The sequence below is a fragment of the Psammomys obesus genome, unplaced genomic scaffold, assembly GCF_907164565.1.
Source record: "Psammomys obesus unplaced genomic scaffold, mPsaObe1.curated_primary_1811, whole genome shotgun sequence".
NCBI lineage: Eukaryota > Metazoa > Chordata > Mammalia > Rodentia > Muridae > Psammomys > Psammomys obesus.
In genome coordinates, this window is record NW_026596147.1 from 14,655,502 (window position 1) to 14,668,666 (window position 13,165).

The following is a 13,165-nucleotide window of genomic DNA, read 5'->3' on the forward strand; positions in this document are numbered from 1 at the left end:
TACAGCCTTTTACGGTTGTCCTTAGAACTTCTAATGCCTTTCCTTACCTTTTTAAGCACAGGATTTTGCCTCTTCAAACTGGAAATTACCCACACTTCTGGCCCAAAGATCTGACTCATTGCATGTATTAATAGATGGCTTATAAGTGTTTAGTAACTGGATCCTAAAAGACTTACATTTAATAAGCACAAAAAGTGATAATGTTATCATTTCTACTCATTTGTTTCTGGTTGGAGTAAATCAGGTCTTCAAGTTCTTACTTAATCAATAATGTAAAAGCATCTGAACAAATAACTGTACTCAATGAATTGCTGTTGCCCGATCATCTCTATGTCAGTACCCCTCATAAAATTTTAAGTTGCATCAGACATATTGGCTGGAATTTGAACTTTCCTTCTCATCTTGTCATGGTGCACTGTTAGGACAAATACTATAAGTGGGCATAAACAAACTTTATATTTTAAAAATTATTCATTAATTGCAGTTCTTAAATGGAACTCAGGACTTCACACATGGCCTGGCGTGCACCTTGAGCGATATCCCAATCCTAGCAATACAAAAGTTTAAGATAAGAATATGCACTTTAAAATTTATCTGTATGGTAGAAACCATATCTGTTGTGGGTTGTGAATATTTACTATTGATATATCTTTTAGTTAAGCAGCGGTTATTTCTAAACAGCTGTATAAACAAATAACCACACAGAGACTAGAATTTATTTAATTAACCTAGAGCACAATGCTGGGCAATAGTTACACCATCCTAAACCTCCAAGCCTGCAGTTTCTTACCATTAAGATTTCACCCACTGTACTTGGTTTTAGTCATATCTTAGGTCTGGTTTATTTCTCCACGTGATTCCAAGACCCCTCCTTCAGATTCTCCCCTTCTCTCTTGTTTCTTTCCTCTTCCTCCCACTCCAGACCAGGATGTCCCACCCTATTCTCTCTATTGCTCAGCATTTGGCTGGTTGTTTTAATTGACAATACAGAGAACAAATGGTGGCATATTTACACAAACTTGAGACAGGAGATGCTTAGAATAAGCATCACAATGCAATGTCCAGATTGAAACCAGATAGTGGAGTAGAGAAACCAGCATTTCAGTGACAAGGGTAAATGTATACATTCCAAAAGAACGTTATACCAACACACATCTATGGGCTAGCAGCCATGACGGGCTCCTTGAGGCTACCCTGAAGGTCCAGTGTCTTTGTGGCAGGGTAGTTTTGTACATTCCTTGTAAGCCAAAGCAAGTTATGCAGCTTCCTCATATTTTAGGTGCACAGAGCAAACCCAAATCTCACACATGAAGTATACTCCCAGGTCACATAGTCTTTTCTTTTCTAAAGTTCCTCTTAATTAAAAAAGATCACCCATTTTGACTTTCAGATTCATTTCCGTTGTGAGATAATACATATCAGGAAAATCTGTTGTACAGCCTGGAGACTCAAGTCTTATTTATTGATTTATTTTTTGTATAAATCAAAATTGAACTTTCGTATACTCATTTGAAAACAGGGAATAGTTATATCTAGATGACATAACATGGCTGCATTAATTTGAATGTGACTAGTGGATACACATGAAGCTATACAACATTATTATCGTCATAGAGTTTAGAAAGTTATTACTTTAAGTCTAGTGACCAGTTAAGGTAAGGAAAACTGCACTGGTTCAAAAGCTTGCACAACCACTGTTTATTTTGTTTTATTTTTTTTATTTTTTTATTAATTACATTTTATTCATTTTGTATCCCCCATAAGTCCCTCCCTCCTCCCCTCCCGATCCCACCCTTCCTCCCCTTTCTGCATGCATGCCACTCTCCAAGTCCACTGATAGGGGAGGTTCTCCTCTCCTTCTTTCTGATCTTAGTCTAACAGTTCTCATCAAAAGTGGCTGCATTGCCCTCTACTGTGGCCTGGTAAGGCTGCTCCCCCCTCAGGGGAAGGTGATCAAAGAGCAGGCCAATCAGATTATGTCAGAGGCAGTCCCTCTTCTCATTACTATGGAACCCACTTGGAAACTGACCTGCCATGGGCTACATCTGTGCAGGAGTTCTAGGTTATCACCACGAATAGTCCTTGGTTGGAATATGAGTCTCTGGGAAGTTCCCTGTGTTCAAATTATCTTGTTCTGTTGCTCTGCTTGTGGAGTTCCCGTACCCTCCAGCTCTTACTATTTCCCACTTCTTACATAAAATTCCATTCACTCTGCCCATCAGTTGGCCATCAGGCTCAGCATCTGCTTTGGCAGTCTATACTGGAGAGGCTTTCAGAGGCCCTCTGTGGCAGGTTCCAAGGTTGTTTCCTGTTTTCTTCTGGCTTTCAGAGGCCCTCTGTAGTTTATTGTGTTTTATATGGTAGTTTTCTTATCACAAAGAAAGAATTGATTAGGTGTGTCAGAAATACTTGAAACTAAATATTTACCATGTAGCTTTTTTTTTTATTAATTAGAATTTATTCACTTTGTATCTCAGCTGTAGCGCCCTCTCCCATCCCCTCGAAATCTCATCCTCCCTCCCTCTTCTTCTCCAATGCCCCTCCCCTAAGGGAGGTCCTTCTCCCTTTCCACTTCACCCTAATCTATTAGGTCTCATCAGGACTGGCTTCTATGTCTTTCTCTGTGAACTGATAAGGCTGCTCCCCCATCAGGTGGAAGTGATCAAAGAGCCAGCCCATGAGTTCATGCCAGAGACAATCCCTGTTCCTATTATTGGGGAATTCTCCTGGACACTGAGCTGCCATGGGCTACCTCTGTACAGGGGTTCTAAGTTATCTCCATGCATAGTACTTGTTTGGAGTATCAGTCTCAGAAAAGACCCCTGTGTCCAGATATTTTGGTTCTGTTGCTCTCCTTGTAGAGCTCCTGTTCCTTCCAGGTCTTTCTATCTTCCCCTTCTTTCATAAAATTCCCTGCACTCTTGCTTTACAGAAGCTTTTCAGTTTCATGATGTCCCATTGATTGATTGTTGCTCTTAGAACCTGTGCTGTTGGTGTTCTGTTCAGGAAGTTGTCTCCTGTGCCAATGAGTTCTAGGCTCTTCCCCACTTTTTAAGACAATTTCATCAGAATGAAATGACAGCCTACAGACTGGGAAAGGATCTTCACCAACCCTATATCTGACAGAGGGATGATATACAGAATATATAAGAATTAAAGAAATAAAAAAGCAACAAATCAAGCAATCCAATGATTGATCTGCTCTTTGATAACATCCTCCTGAGAGAGGAGTAGCCTTACCAGACCATAGAGGAAGACAATGCAGCCACTCATGATGAGATCTGATAGACTAGGATTAGAAGGAAAGAGAGGAAGACCATCCCTATCAGTGGACTTGGGGAGGGCATGTGTGGAGAAGGGGGAGGGAAAATGGGATTGGGAGGGGAGGAGGGAGGCGTTTATGGGGGGATACAAAGTGAATAAAGTGTAATTAATAAAAATTTAAAAAAAAGAAAGAGATGGGGTATGGAGCTAAACAGAGAATTCTCTGTAGAGAAATATAGAATGACAGAGAAACACTTAAAGAGAAGTTCAACATCTTTAGCCATCAGAGAGATGCAAATCAAAACAACCCTGAAATTTCATCTTACACCCATCAGAATGGCTAAGATCTAAAACTCAAGTGGCAACACATGCTGAAGAGGTTGTGGAGAAAGGGAAACCCTCCTTCATTGCTGGTGGGAATGTAAACTTTTACAACCATTATGGAAACCAATCTGGCACTTTCTCAGACAATTAGGAATAGTGCTTCCCTAAAATCCAGCTATACCACTCCTAAGCATATATCCAAAAGATGCTGAAGTGCAAAACCAGGACATTTGCACAACCATGTTTGTAGCAGCTTTATTCATAATAGCCAGAACCTGAAAACGACCCAGATGTCCCTAAGCTGAGGAATGAACACAGAAATTGTGGTACTTTTACACAGTGAAATACTACTCAGCAATTAAAAACGAGGAAATCATGAAATTTGCAGGCAAATGGTGGGACCTAGAAATAATCATCCTGAGTGAGGTATTCCAAAAGCAGAAAAACACACATGGTATATACTCACTTATATAGACTTATAAGATAGGATAAACATACTGAAATCTGTACACCTAAAGAAGATAAACAAGAAAGAAGACCCAGGGTAAGATGATCAATCTTCACTTAGAAAGACAAATGGGATGGGCATTTGGAAGTAGGAGAAAATAAGTAACAGGACAAGAACCTACCACAGAAGGCCTCTGAAAAACTCTACACCTATCAGTGTATCAAAGCAGATGCTGAGACTCATAACCAAACCTTGGGCAGAGTGCAGGGAATTATATGAAAGAAGAGGGAGTTAGTATGACCTGGAGAGGACAGGAGCTCCACAAGGACCAAATATATCTGGGCATAGAGGTCTTTTATGAGACTGATTTTCCAACCAAGGACCATGCATGGATATAAACTAGAACCCTTGCTCAGATGTAGCCCATGGCAGCTAAGTATCCAAGTGGGTTACCTAATTAGGGGAACAGAGACTGTCTCTCACATGAACTCAACAGCTGGATTTTTGACCACCTCCCCACAGGGGAGGAGCAGCCTTGCCAGGCCACAGAGGAGAACATTGCAGCCAGTCCTGAATGAACCTGATAAGCTAGGATCAGATGGAAGGGGAGGAAGATCTCCCTCATCAGTTGACTTAGAGAAGGCCAGAGAGGAGATGGGGAGGGAGGGTGGGGTTGGGAGGAAATGAGGCAGGGGGCTACAGCTGGAATACAAAGTAAATAAACTGTAACTAATATAAAAAATAAAAATTCAATTAAAAAAAAATTCCTTGCACTCTGCCCAAAGTTTGGCTATGAATCTCAGGATATCTTTTGATACCCTACTGTGGTCCTCTGTGACAGGTTCCTGTCCTGTTCCCTGTTTTCTCCCTCTTCTGATGCCCATGTAGCTTTTTAAAAAATGGTATGCTGGGCCCATTGAGATCATTCAGTTGATACAAATGTCTCCTGCCAAGCCGGACGATCTAAGTTCAATCCCTGGAATCTATGTGATAGAAGGAAAAAAAATATTTCCAGCATGTTATTCTGTTGTTCTCCACATGTACTTTATGGCAGCAGCACAGAACACACACACACACACACACACACACACACACACACAGAGAGAGAGAGAGAGAGAGAGAGAAGGAAGAAATGTAAAAAAATTTTGAAAATACTGATTCATTATAATAACTACTAATGATGGAAAACATAGTCATCTTTTCTGAAAATCTTTTGAAATAATCATTAAGTGATTGTAGAGTATTTATTTATTTAGGAAATATTTACAGTTCATTTACAAACTGATCATTAAAATAAACAATAAGTTTTTATTTCCAATAGATTCTTTATATAACCAATGTAAAATTTCTCATCCATATCATTGTATTATCTTATTAATCTTCATTAATTACTGAAAAGTAAGTGTATATTAGTGAATAATAAGGCATAATTGACATATTTTTTATTTGCTTAGTAGGAGAAAGATGGCATTACTTTATTTGGCCTAAGTAAAAGAATATACAAGTTTTCAAGTTTTACAAAAGTCATTAATGAAATTTAACCGAACCAGTTGGTCTAAAGTAGATAAATGCATTTGTTAGAAATTTAAGATTAGATAGAATTTGAAATCAACATTAACAAGCGTTCTCTGATCTCTTAGATACCAGTAAAACTAAAAATTAATCTCCTGTCAAATAAAGGGCCAGAAAAAGTTTTATTGCATGTAAAAGTTGTTCATGTAACTGACAAGTCCTGGAAGTACAAGAGACTTATGTGAGGTCCCAAGGAGGAGAGGGAAGAAATAGAGTTTGGAGGTGATTCATTCAGTTCCTGACACTGTGTTGTTATTTGAAGGGATTTATTTCTAAAGGTAGTAGATTTGCTGAGATATCAGTTGCAATACATCACCTTTTTTTTTTTTTTCAATTTGTCCCTGAAGAAATAAACATACTTTCTTTTCTTTTGGGAAATATGACAGATAGATTAGTTTATTAAAAGTCTGAAAGTAAGTTCAGATTACATGTATTACCATAAATACTTAGAGCTATCACTTTAAAACTTAAAAAAATTAAAAACATAAGCAAGAGAACAGATCGATAACAAATGACTTAGCACATCGAATTTCCTCTTTTTAGGTTTGCTATATATCACTTTGATCTTTTGATACAGTTCACAATTCTCACACCTAAAAACTGAATTCAGTGTAGAATGCATCTATTATATTTTCAGTCTGCTCTCATGTACTTGACATATTGATAAGCCTTCAGCAAAACCCTTCTCAGAAGAAATAGCCATCATTATATTTTGACCAGAAACTCAATTATTTGATATGCTTTCATATGAGTACACTTTAGGGACTCTAACCTCTGGATTGGTGTCATACAGATAAAGCCTTAGGATAGATCTGTTCTCTAAAAGGCTTTATTTCATGAAATATACAGTCTTACTTCTACCCTCTGACTCAATGTTAGAAATAAATCAACTGAGAGAAATTTAAAAGAAGTTCATATTTCCCAGAATATCCTTACAATGTCTTAAAATAATATTTAATACATTCTGCATCCCTTTAGAGAATAATGTTGTAAAGTGACATATTATATATATAGTATTTCTTTACATATATATATATGTAGACATATTTAGATATAGATGTAGATAGATAGCTACAGAGTCTGTCTCCTGTCACCATCTCATGTTTAATTTTTCAAATATTGACTTATATGGAGCATATAATATTTTCTCAACATTTTATAAAAAAATATACCACATATGTGTCAAAATATTTGTGATCAAAATAAAATTATATATAAAAATTATTACATATAAATATGTAATACTTGATATAACATTATAGATAAACAAATGGATAGTTGCATATCTTAATAGCATCAGTGTGTATGAGACTCTGAACTCAGTGATAAAAAGTTGTCATCTTCTAAGCTGTATTCCATCTTCTAAGTTGTACATTAACTTCAAGAAAATTAAGCTCACAGTCCTCTCTTTCTTTTTCAGGTAGGCACTGGGTGTACATGAGAAATAAGGATTCTGTTTCATTTCATTTTCAGGATGGAATCTTGAAATTCACAAATCCAACTAATGAGGCAGTGAACAAAGACATAATGGAGATAATCCTGGAAGCAGAGACTACTAACTGTTAAGTCCCAGACTAAATTTATGTTGTGTTTAACTATCACAACATTTTGGAAGCTGAACAATTTTACGCACATCTAACTCTGCTTGAAGGTGAAAATTAATCTGTCCACATGATTCACTATGCTACATGGGAACAAGTGAAGGTTTTATGCAAGACAGACCAGTAAGCACACCCACCATGCGGTGTGTGCCACTGATCTGGATGACCTGTAGGTGTTTCAGTCTGAGGTTTTCCTTCCTTCAGGAACACACACTTTCTAAATTGGCCATTTTCCTCATGGTTTGGTTTCCAGTCTTAGTAGAATTTACAGTTCAATATTTTAATGCACAGTTAATTGGTGTTTTCTAGTTTCTTTCCAGTTAATTTTATGATCAGGAAAATTGTATACCGTGTACTAATAAAGAGTAAAAATTGAAAACATGTAAATCTAAACTCTCAATTTCTTTATGAGAGAAACAGAAACCCAACTAAATGTTGACTTTGGATGTACTCTAGGTCATCTTGCTCTGAAGTATAAACTGAACAAACAAATTATTTGCCAATGTTTCAAAATGGGACAAAATATGCAGACTATTATTATACAAAGTTATAGCGCAAGATATATCTTAAATTATAAATTCTAAGCCCCTTAAAAACAAAGAATTTAAATTGTAAATAATAATTAGTTATAATAGTCATTTAAACTATTACTCATTTCAATGGGCACTAACATTTTACTTTCGGTTTTGTTTGAGTTTGTATAGGTTAAAGCTAACAAGTGTCTTAAGATAACAAAATTCTTTTTTTTATTTTTATTTTTTTATATTAGTCACAGTTTGTAAACTTTGTATCCCTGCTGTATCCCACTCCCTCTTTCCCTCCCAATCTCACCCTCCCACCCTCATCTCCTCCATGCCCCTTTCCAAGTCCACTGATAAGGGAGAACCACCTCCCCTTACATCTGATACTGGCTTATCAGGTGTCTTCAGGACTGGCTGCAAAGTCCTCCTCTGTGGCCTAGCAAGGCTGCTTTGCCCTGGGGTGGGGGGGAGGGGTCAAAGAGCCTGCCATCGAGTTCATGCCAGAAGCAGTCCCTGTTCCCCTTATTAGGGTACCCACTTGGATACTGAGCTACCAAGGGCTACATCTGAGCAGGGGCTCTAAGTTACATCCATACATGGTCCTTGTTTGGAGAAACAGTCTCATAAAAGACCCCTGAGCCCAGATATATTTGGTCCTTTTGGAACTCCTGTCTATCCACCTAAAGAAGATAAACAAGAAAGAGGACTCAGGGTATGATGATCAATCCTCACTTAGACAAATGGGATGGACATTGGATGTAGGAGCAAACAAGTAACAGGACAGGAGCCTACCACAAAGGGCCTCTGAAAGACTCTACCTAGCAGTGTATCAAAGCAGATATTAAGACTCATAACTAAACCTCTGGCAGAATGCAGGGAACTAAAAAAGGGGGAGGGGAGGGTTTAAGACAACCTGGAGAAGACAGGAGTTCCACAAGGAACAAAATTCTTAAATATTGGCACTATATAACAGTAATTCTTAATCTAGTCCTCCTCATTTTGCATATTTCTTACATTTTTACAGTTTGATCTGAAGTAGAGCTGAAAGTTACTTAAATTAAATAAAGTTAAAGAGCCGTGATGAACTTAACTTTCCTTTCCTTGGCAGAGAATATCTTTTATTGTAGATCACACATGTTAAATACATTAGAATGAAGATTTTCTCTGTATTTTTAGTTTAACACTTTAGGGTTGTGAAGCATAAATAAGTTATATAAATTTTTTTCTTTTTATTATTTCCTCATCATATAATACATCCTAGTCGCAGCTTCCTCTCCCTCCTCTCCTCCTCCTGCTACTTCCAATCCCCCCCAGATTCAATGTTCCCTGGGACACCAACCAAGCCAAAACACCTTTAACCCACAACCTGTCCTGCGTGCAAGATATGCTGTAGCAATATGGTTCAGGGCTGCTGGGAGTGGCCAGGCAACAACTGGACTAACTTGAGGTCCAAGCTTGGATGGCCAGAAACCTGAAGCAGGTTAGCTTAGCTTAGAGGCCTAGAGTAGAACCAAAAATGGCTGATCAAAACAGAAGTGTCAATGAGAGGATTCATGATTATATTCTGCTATACTCAGAGTATATATTCTTACATTTTATTTTATATACATTTTTATAACACAACGATAAAAATAATTTCCAAAATAGTCTGCTAATACAGTTCTTAAAGAAAAAGAAAATAAAGAAATGTTTTTAAATTTGTTTATAAAGTGAAACTAACCTTTAAACTAAGCTAGATAAACTCAGAAGAATGAAAGATAAGCCTATTGTTCTGGTACACATGAATATGAAACTTGTTAAGAGAGTTGCAAATTAAATTCAACCACACAAAAGATCATATATCACCATAAACTAGGATTAATTCTAAGGATGAAGGCAACTTTAAACATGCATAGTTCAAAACATGCAATTCAGCAGTCTACTGGTCAGAAAATACATGACCATATCAATAGATGCATAAAACTTTTGACCAAATTCAGCATTGTGATAAAAAATGCCAAAGAAACTAGGATTACAATGAAACTATCTCAAAGCAATAAATTCTATCTGTAAAAATCTACAGGAAACTTTATAGTAAGTGGGGGGGAAAGTGAAATAATTTCCTTTAATAGCAGGAAAGTCAGGGTGTCTACTTTGTCCACCCTTATAATTTAATACAGTGCTTGAACATTATCCAGAACAAGGAAAGAGAATGAAATCATTGGTATAAGAATAGGAAAAAATTAAAATTAAAAAGAAAAAATTAAAATAGTTTATACTTGCAGAAAATATGATCCTCTAGTTAAAAGCACTTCAGGACTCTGATAGAAAATTATTAGATCTAATAAATGTTTCAGAAAAATAGAATAACATAAGATGAATATACAAAAACTATTCATATACAATAATGAACAGTAAAAATTTTGGAAAGCAACCTTGTTTACCACAGGCACAAACAAACAAAAATACCTAAGAATGTGTCTGACAAAAGAAGTTAAAGACCTTTACAATGAAAACTTTGAAACCCTTAAAAAAGAAATTGAAGAAGATATTTGCCACATCATGTAGCTTCTCCCTCTTGATATAGCCAGCACTGGTCTGGCTGGGGAAAGGGAAATATAGCCAGGGCATGTACATTCAATACAGGACCTTGGTCAACAATGAGTGTAGGCAGGCAAAGAATACACATATTTGGGAACAGCTTCAAAGAACTGGTGCAACTTATTAGGAGTGAAAGGGGTTTTTTCACCCCTAATAAGGGCCCCTGTTGAGGTGACCAGGCTCTCTGGGGCAAAGTTTGTTTGTCCATGTACAATTGACTAGAACAGGGGTTTTAGAAGATACTTCATCAGCATACTCAGGGACTAGGGGTCAATTAAAACCTTCTAAGGTCAAAGAAGGAATAAGGCCTGATAACTATTAAGGAAGTAAATTTTACCAGGGTTGATAGTGAGACAGCTGACTTTCTGGCACCAAGTTGGGAGAGGGGAGGGAGCCAAAGCCTCACCCTTTCCCTATTAATCCTGGACCACTATGGCCCCACAGATATTAACGCATTAATCAACAGAGGTAGGATTATGAAACTGGATATATTGCTGAAAGAGATCTACATACTGAATGTGATCCCCATCAGAATCCCAATGGTATTCTGCACAGGACTAGAAATCAATCTTAAATTCTATATGGAAGCACATAAGATCCTAAATAATGAAGATAATCCTGAGCAGAGAATGAAATGCTGTTGAAATTACTGTATTTTATCATACCATAAAGCCATTATTGAAACAGTATTTTTGACATAACACAGACAAGTTGACTAATGGAATAAAACTAAGGACCCATGAAAAGCACACAGCTAAAACTATCTGACTTTTTTAAACTTTTAAAATTTTATTAAATTAAAGTTTATTCACGTTGTATACCAGCTGTAGCCCCATTCCCCCTCCTCTCCCAATCCCACCTTTCTTCCCTCTTCTCCTATGCCCCTCCCCCAGTCCAATGATAGTGGAGGATTTCCTCCTCTTCCATCTGAACATAGTCTATCAAGTCTTATCAGGACTGGCTTCTTTGTCTTCCTCTGTGGCCCAGCAAGGCTGCTCTCCCCTGAGGTAGAGGTGATCCAAGAGCCAGCCCATAAGTTCATGTCAGAGATAGTCCCTGGTCCTATTATTGGAAAACCCTCTTGGAGGGTTGAGCTGCCTTGAGCTACTTCTGTGCAGGGGTTCTAAATTATCTCCATGCATGGTCCTTGTTAGAGTATCAGTCTCAGAAAAGACCCCTGTGCCCAGAATTTTTGGTTCTGTTGCTCCCTTTGTGGAGCTCCTCTTTCTCTAGGTCTTTCTAGCTCCCCCTTCTTTCATAAGATTCCCTGAACTTTGCCCAAAGTTTGGCTATGCATCTCAGCATATGTTTTACTTACCCTGCTGGGTGAAGCCTTTCAGAGGCCAACTGTGATAGGATCCTATCCTCTTCCCCATTTTCTCTCTCTTCCAATGTCCATCTCATTTGCCTTTCTGAATGAAGACTAAGCATCTAAAGACTGAGGACCCAGGGTCCTCCTTCTTGCCATAGGTTTCAAACACACACATTGGAAAAAGACAGATTTTTCAACAAATGCTCCTAGAAAAAATGGAAATGCCTATGTAGAAAAATAAAAATAACCACTACCTCTCAGCACATATATAAGCCAATAAAAAACAAATCTAATGCCTTATTGTAATACCTGGAACTTTAAAGGTGCTACAACAAAGATGAGTTGGGGGCATAAGTGTGGATTTTTTTATTTTTTATTTTTTATCTTTTTTATAAATAAATTTATTTATTTTTATTAATTACAGTTTATTCCCTTTGTATCCCCCCATAATCCCTTTCCTCCTCCCCTTCCAGTCCCATCCTCCCTCCCCCTTCTTCACTCATACCCCTCCTTAAGTCCAATGATAGTGGAGGTCCTCCTCTCCTTCCTTCTGATCTTAGTCTATCATATCACATCAGGAATGGCTGAATTGTCATTTTCTGTGATCTGGTAAGGCTGCTCTCCCCCGAGGGGGAGGTGATCAAAGAGCAGGCCAATCAGATTATGTCAGAGGCAGTCCCTCTTCCCATTACTATGTAACCCACTTGGACACTAAGTTGCCATGGACTACATCTATGCAGGGGTTCTAGGTTATCTCCATGAATAGTCCTTGGTTGGAGTATGAGTCTCTGGGAAGTTCCCTGTGTTCAAATTTTCTGTTTCTGTTGCTCTCCTTGTGGGGTTCTTGTCTTCTTCAGATCTTACTATTTCCCACTTCTTACATAGGATTCCCTGCATGTTGCCCAACAGTTGGCCATAAGTCTCAGCATCTGCTTTGATAGTCTGCAGGGTAGAGCCTTTCAGAGGCCCTCTGTAGCAGGTTCCTAGGTTGTTTCCTGTTTTCTTCTTCTTCTGATGTCCATCCTCTTTGCCTTTTGGGAAGGGAATTGAGCATTTTAGTCAGGGTCCTCTCGCTTGATTAGTTTCTTTACATGGACAGATTTTAGTAGGTTTATCCTGTTATATTTCTATATGAGTGAGTATATACCATGTGTGTCTCTCTGCTTTTGGGACAGCTTATTCTGGATGATCCTTTCCAGGTCCCACCATTTACATGCAAATTTCATGATTTCCCTATTTTTCATTACAGAGTAATACTCTATTGTGTAGATGTACCACAATTTCTGCATCCATTCTTCAGTTGAGGGGCGTCTGGGTTGTTTCCAGCTTTTGCCTATTACAAATAAAGCTGCTACAAAAATGTTTGAGCACATGTCTTTATTGTGTACTTGAGCCTCTTTTGGATATATGCCTAGGAGTGGAATGGCTGGATATTAAGGAAGCGTTATTCCTAGTTGTCTGAGAAAGCGCCAGATTGATTTCCAGAGTGGTTGTACCAGTTTGCATTCCCACCAGCAGTGGAGGAGGGTTCCCCTTTCTCCAC